Source organism: Hyperoodon ampullatus (assembly GCF_949752795.1).
Source record: "Hyperoodon ampullatus genome assembly, chromosome: 5".
Classification (NCBI taxonomy): Eukaryota; Metazoa; Chordata; class Mammalia; order Artiodactyla; family Ziphiidae; genus Hyperoodon; species Hyperoodon ampullatus.
In genome coordinates, this window is record NC_136918.1 from 42,775,492 (window position 1) to 42,783,069 (window position 7,578).

The 7,578-nt window shown below is 48.4% G+C and overlaps 1 pseudogene across 1 annotated transcript; it reads left to right on the plus strand.

Annotated features, from left to right (window-relative positions):
- Positions 1-589: 589 nt before the first annotated feature.
- Positions 590-1,000, plus strand: LOC307053720 (large ribosomal subunit protein eL28-like; annotated as a pseudogene). Its single transcript has one exon. The product of its transcript is annotated as a large ribosomal subunit protein eL28-like (transcript).
- The last annotated feature ends 6,578 nt before the right edge of the window (positions 1,001-7,578 follow it).

Below are 7,578 nucleotides of genomic sequence, written 5' to 3' on the forward strand. Positions count from 1 at the left end.
TATAAACTGCACCAGGACACAGGCATAAACCAGGGCTGTCCTGGCAAAACCAGAAAGTATGGTCCCTCTACCTCTGCATCAGGTACTGTTGCTACAGCCATTTTTACAGACAAGCAAACCGACACTAACATTAAAGACAGGATTCCCTTAACGCCCAAAAGGCAGTCTCCTGAAAATGCCAAGGAATTCGCGCTACACATGCTCACCGCCATCTTCTCCGAAGCTGCTGGTTGATGGCCTGAGTGACTAAGGAATGCCGACCACGGCTGCAGCGGAAAAAGTGCCCGCTGTGGGGATGGAATGAGGCCAAAACACACTTCTTGAAGGACACTGAAACAACTCTGCCGTGTCCTGACCCTCTTGCTTACCTGCCCCGTGAAAGGTTCCCATACAAGTTTCTGAGGAAGGCCTGGAACCACCCCTCAGCACCAGCTTTCCATGGAAACTACAGCGGGCTCCGATGGGAGGCCGGGAAAGAAGCACCGACTGCACTAGAAGCGGAGCGCGAACACAGCGCAAACCAACCCCCAGAGAGGCCCCGCCCCGCGCCTGCCTCTTTCCAGCCTCCGCAACCAGAGGAGCTGCCGCCATGTCCGCGCGCCTGCAATGGCTGGTCGTCCGGAACTGCTCCAGCTTCTTCAGGAGGCACAAGGAGACGTACAGCACCAAACCCAGTAACCTAAGGGCCCGCAACTCCTTCCGCCACAACGGGCCCATTCACCGCAAGACTGTGGGTGTGCAGCCGGCGGCAGATAGCAAAGGGGTCGTGGTAGCGATGAAGCGGTGATCCGGCCCGCGAAAGCCGGCCACCTATGTGCGGACCACCATCAACAAGAACGCCCGGGCCACACTCAGCAGCATCCGGCACGTGATGCAAAAGAACAAGCACCGCACGGATTGGCGCCTGGCCGCCCCCTGCAGAGCCAGCGCCATCCTGCGCTGCCAGAAGCCTGTGACGGTGAAGAGGAAGCAGACCTGCCCACCAAGAGCTCCTGAGTGACCCCCTTCCCCAAAGCAATAAAGATGTCAGCCGATTTTTCTCAAATAAAAATAAATTTAAAAAATTAAAAAACCAAGAGAGAGTTGGAAGATCACAATGGAGAAGAAGAAACACTGGACAGCCATTCACTGGTGAGAAACCATCCCTCAGCCTGGAAATGCCTGTGAACGTCTGTGGCACTCACCCCACTTCACAAAGTGACTGTTGTCAACAGTGATGCCCTCATGAATAAGAAGTCTAAAAATGAGTCAGTCAGTACACCAGATCGCCCGTGACCACCCCAGGGAGCACCCTCCCTTAAGTCGCACGGCTAAGACTTGAACTTGGAGCTGCCTGGGTCTAAATCCCACAATCTCCTCTAGAAGGACAAGGTGCCATTCCTGTAGGCTAGACACCTTGCTGGGCACCAAGAATTAGACACGTGTACCCACTGCACGGCCACATGTACCCACTGCACAGCCATGTTACACGCTATACGACCATGTATAAAGCACTGTCAGGGAAATGTCTGGTTCTCACAGATGCATTGGGATAGATCATATGATCTATAATCGAAGGTAACTGAGGCTCAGGAATGTTCTGGAACTTGCTTAAGATCACAGGGTTAATGTGTGGCTCAAACACAGGTCTTTGTTTTCTTACACCAAACACCAAGTTGGTGATGGTACTGCTGAAATGATAGTATCTGAAGCCCATATCCTCAGGGCTCTGGGGTATCCAACCAGATTCTCAGGTGCCTTCCAAAGTCACAGACGGGCAGCTAATGCTACCAATTAGCACACCATGAAATAATAACAGTTTCTCACCTGTGTATAGGGCTTGCTAAGGACTTTCACATCAATTATCTCCAGCTCACCAGCAGAAGAGAAGGAAGGAGCAAGACAGGAGCTTTAGAGCTGTGAGTCTGATTCTCACTCTACCACTTAAGCACCGCAGGGGAAGTTCCTTCACCCCTGAACTTTACAAGTTTGATCCTGCCGACCCATCTCTTGGATGGCAATTGTGAGCTAAGTAATAAAAAACAACGGTAAAATGCATTCTCCACATAAAAAGTGCTACAAAGGCTACGAAACGCTAATGGGTTCTATGAGATGGGTTGTGATGGGCAGGTTTAAGACGGAAAGAAAAAACAGCAGGATCTATCCTGTAAGGGATCTAATGCTGGCAGCCTGAAAACCTTTAGGCAAGCAAAAATAAGTAAAAATAAAAGGGGAATGAGGGTGGGGGCCGCCACAGGCAAGGAACCTTAAAGTTATCATGCAGAAGCTTGGTTCCGGCAAATAAGCGACAGGAATAAATAGCAGAAAAAGAAAGAAACCCCCAAAGCACTCGCAGACTGAAACTGAACCTTAATCACTTTGTTTTCAAAGCGCAAAGAACAAGGTTCAAGCCCAGTAACAACGATCTCCAAGTTATAGTCCCTCCCAAATTCTCCCAAGCAAAGCCCCTGGAGGTGGGGTGGGGTGGGGTGGGGAAGGAATGTGTCCAGCCAGGCTCCGCAGAGAGAGAATCAATAACACCCTTGAAACAGGGCAGGAAAGGGAGTAAGGGCCACACCCAACTCCAGCTCAGCAGACAAGGGTGTGACTGAGCACTTCTGTCCTTTCCCTGGGGCCTCAGTTTCCTCAACAGCAAAAGGAGGAATCAGGTGGCTCTGGCCACCAAGGCCCCAGCCCACAATTCTAAGGCATGAACTGGCTGCCAGCCTGCTGCTTCCACTGCCTACAAGCTTTGGTGCCGATAAAATAGTTTTTCCAGTCAAGGCTGATAAGCGGGCAAATAATTGGAAGGACAAGAATAGGAACTAAGCTGCCTGATAAGATTCTAACAGTAAACAACTTTTTCCCTCTCTACTCTGCTGACCTGGTGCAGGCCGGTGTTTCCTGACCTGGAACATTTCAGCAGCCTCCTAAGCGGTGTCCCCGCCTCTGGCCCAGAACTGCTATCACTCTGCCACCAGAGTTCTCTGAAACACAGACCCAACGACACCCTCCTTTGCTCAAAAAGTAACAAAAGCCCTCCTGTTCCCTACCCACCACCACTGCTGCCATCGTCCTCAGCTCAAGCTGCCAGCCCTTTACCCTCTAATCCTCCCTGGCCAGCCCCATCTTTCTCAGTGATCTCCAAACACACCCCCCAAACACTCTTAGGCCTCAGGCCTGTGCCTGTATATCAAGGTCTCTCTGCCCAGAAAGCTCCTCCACCTCTGTCCACCATAAGAACTCCTACTCACCCTTCAAAACCCAACCCAATGTCTTCTTCTCCATGAGCATTTTTTCCTGTTCTTCCAGGTAGTCAGTCAGCCATTTCTCAGGGCTCCCATTATTTTTTTGTTCATCACTCTAGTAGGGCCTTCCCATGTTCTATTTCAGTCTGTCTCCTAGGCTGGAATGAAGATCCTTGAAGACAGAGCCTTAGCTGTCTTTGTAAGATCAGTTTCCAGCATTTCTGTCTGGCATGGGTAATCACTCAGAACCCGAATGATGTGCTGAACTGAACACAAGAGACAGAGATGCATGTGATCACACATATAAGTGGGGTATAAGGGGGCTAAGAGTCTGGGAATGGCTTCATGGCACAAGGTGGGTTTTCGCCTTGAACTTAAAAAATCATAGGTCGGGCTTCCCTGGTGGCGCAGTGGTTGACAGTGCGCCTGCCGACGCAGGGGACGCGGGTTCGTGCCCCGGTCCAGGAGGATCCCACATGCCGTGGAGCGGCTGGGCCCGTGAGCCATGGCCGCTGAGCCTGCACGTCCAGAGCCTGTGCTCCGCAACGGGAGAGGCCACAACAGTGAGAGGCCTGCGTACCGCAAAGAAAGAAAATAAATAAATAAATAACTTAATTAATTAATTAATTAATTAATCATAGGTTTACAACACGCAGAGAGGCCTGGAACTCCAGGTAGAGAAAACAGCATAAGCAAAGGCATGGACATGAAAACAGCAGAATGTTCAAAGACAACACGACCACCTGGCTGTGAGGGAGAAAGGAAAGCGCAGTTTGAATCACACTTACTCTTGGGATGGCTAGTTAGTTTAGACACTCAGTTCTACACTCCCACCCCCTAATCTTGACCCTGATGGTGGGACTGCCGAGTACCACCTGTGGCGGCTTCACAGCATCGTGGGGACTCAATCCAGTCCTGGGACCCCACAGGCCCAAACCTCTCAGTCAGTAAAACGTTCCTTTCCCCCATCATTGCTATCTTGTGGTTGCAGTAAACTAAGCCAACCCCTTTCTTCACCTAACAAACAGTTCCAGGGTGCCTACGCTGTACCAGGCACTCCTCTGGACTGAGGAACACGGCCCTTAACAAAGCAGGCATCCTTGCGAACCTCCTGCCACTTATTTTAAAGGGGAGGGGAGAACAAAGTCAAGCAAATATATGTGGTCAAGCGTGATCCGTGCTTACATTGTATCAGTAAATGTTACTCATTCTAAATGAGTAAACAAGCAGTTACTGAACATCTTCAAGGTACCAGAGATGAGAGGTATTCAAAGAAGAGAAAGCCAAGGTCTTATTTACTTTGCTGGGTGCCATTCCTAGGATCTGTCTTCTCGCCCCTGAAAATATCTTACCTGTAAGTTATCAAAATGCAAATAACCCACCTGAGGTGGGTAGGTCACAGAAAGGACCTTAGTTGATCACTCAGAGTCCCGAGCCAGAAAGCCTTCTTGGAGGAAGAGGTCTGAGTGACCTAGGCAAGGGCGGGATCCAACAGGAGCTACCTGGCTCGACTCCAGAGAACATTGTCCCAGGAGCCATAGATCAAGGGCAATGACTGAGATCAAGACCCTCCATCACTCCCCTACTTTGTTATCCTATTTCCCCAACTGCCTCTCTGTGGGGTACCTCAAATCCTTATTACTCCAAGAGACTGGGGAGAAGGCAATGTTGGGGGGAGGAAGCAGATGCTTGCTAGAGAAGCTCTGTTCTCTCTCCAGTTAGCTTTGCAGAGAGAAGACACCCAAAGGGTAGAGGGAGTGGCAGCATCTCAAGAGAGACCGGGCTGAAACAGCACCAGTATGGAAGTGAAAAGGCTGCTTGCCCAGGGAAACCCTGGATTATGGTCCTGCTGGGGCCCAAGAATGGGTACTGAGTTAAATTCTGAGGAAGAACATTGAAAGACAGTGGTGACTTTGTGAAATAAAATTCATAGTTTATGGCAAGGCAAGAAAATTTAAACATAAAAATGCTTCCCTGCCCTTTGGCCCCCTCTCTCCCCGCAGTGCGCATCGAGTATCTGCATTACGATTCGACCAGACCTCCCCCAGCAGCAGGAATACCTGCTCAACCGTCAAGAGCAACATGCTCCTAGCATCAACCAGACAATGCCTTAATAACATTCCTTCTTGATGTTGCAGGGGTCACATGACCCACCAGGATGATGCTTAGATCTGCATTAAGTAAACTGTTGATAATATCAACACATCATGTGATGTACAGCCCTCTGTCTCAAAAAGCTTATATAACCGTGCCTTGACTTCTAACAGGCGGAACAGTTCTCAGAGCGTTCTGAGATGCTCTTCCCGGGTTGTAATGCTCAAATTTGGATCGAATAAAATTTTCCAGTTCTTTTTTAGATCGACTGATTAATTTTCATCGACAATTTTCACTTTTCCTTCTGGCGGCACAGAGAGAGCGGGGAAGATCAGGGAAAGGGTCTAAACTCGCCATTTCACTTAGTAGTTGTGTAACCTTATTTAACCAAACTCATTTTCTCACCTGCAAAATGAGATTGATAACCATAAAACCTACTTTAATGAATCAGTATGAGAATTATGTAAGTACACGGTAAGTACTCAAATTTTTTAAATTATGTTATTATTAAGAAAGAAGGATCGAAAGATAAACATTTTCTAGCCTCAATTTTGTGGTTTACCTGCTTCCAAGCATGAATCCCATTAACCCCCAGCCACCCACCCACCCTATTTGTAGAAAGTCAGGAGAGGTGAGGTCCTCATCAATGCATCAGTGTCCTTCCCCATTTCTATGACTCGCATTAAGAAGGCACTGCCATTTCCTCCACGCATCCAAGCCATCTAGAGCAGACTCCCACATCACGATTCCATTCCTTCTTCCCTTCCCCACCTCTGCTTCACACACACCTTCAAGCCCACGGATTTCCACCCAGATAAGCTTCCTGCATGCATCACAACTTTACCTCCCCTTTCCTCGCCTCGGTTTCTTCCAGCTGGGTGCTGCCTTCCAATGCCATTATCCAGGAAAAGTCCCCACCCAGCAATGCACACGCTGAGCTACGACTCCTAATTACTGCCCAGGGTCAAAGTCTCAGCTCCACTCAACCACTTACTAAATATGTTATTCTTCTTCCTGCAGTTAGCATCCCAATACCTAATCCCACAGATGCTTCCAGAGTCCTTGCCCAGCCTTGTTTTCCTGCAAATCTCTAGAGAAGCCTTTAATGGCCCCTAGAGCCCACAAGATAAATTTAAATCTACTTAGCAAAGAATGAAAGTCCTCCCTTTTCCCATTTCCCACCACCCTGTTCATGCTGGCCATGCAAAAACCAGCCTCAACTGCCATGCTCCTTCCCTACATTTGTCTGCATATGCCTAACAGGTTCAGCCCTTACCTGTTCTTCTTCCACTTGGGCGATTCCTATATAACCCTAAAGATTCTCTTCAGACACTGCTCCCTCTGGTAGCTTCCCTGAGGTGGAACCACGTCAGTACAGCAGAAACATAGCCCTCGAACAGCACCACACACACACACACACACACACACACACACACACACACACACACACACCGGTGCTCCCCAAGAACAGGGACCGTGTCCTCCTCATCTTTGTACTCCCAGGGCTAGCCAGTTCCTGCTTCACAGAAGGGAGGCTCCAGAACCTGTGTGCTTCATCCACTGTTCCTCTCCTTTCTGTGTAAAAACAGCAGCGTGCTCCATCCTCTGATTTTACTATGTTACCTGGCATCTTCTATCTCCCTGCCCATTTTCCATTTAATGCAGCAAATCTCTAGGCTAAGGGATCCTCCCAGTCCTCATGAGTTACATTCTGCCCTTGGCCAAACCCCACCCCCCCAAAAAACCCACCATCATTCCAGCATCTTCAGCCATAGTTCTGAAATCAAATTCAATTTGACCTTCCCATGCCTAATTAACCCATGCTAGCGCCATAGCAGGGTAAAGTCGCATATTAACATCAAGAGGCAAAGTTCTAGGCTGTCATTTTGAGCACATTTCTAATTAGCTCTGTGACCTTGGGCAAGAGGTAAAATCGAGATGACAGGATCACCAGGCCCAACTCTCAGGGGACTTTTGAGATTCAAATGGAATATCTGATGGAAAACTTTTATAAAGTGCAAAGCACTGTACATTCATAAAGGGTATGATCAACAAATTTTATCAACTCTTAACCATCAAGGGTAAGATGTACCATTATCAACTTAGAATGAAGAGCTGCTCAACTATGACACATCTGTGATTATAAGACAACCCAATTTCAGTGATATTAAAATGTGAAAAAGTATACTTTTTATATGCCTCAATACATACAATGTACAATTTATATGCCTCAGTAAAATAAGGAACCTGCCGTAAA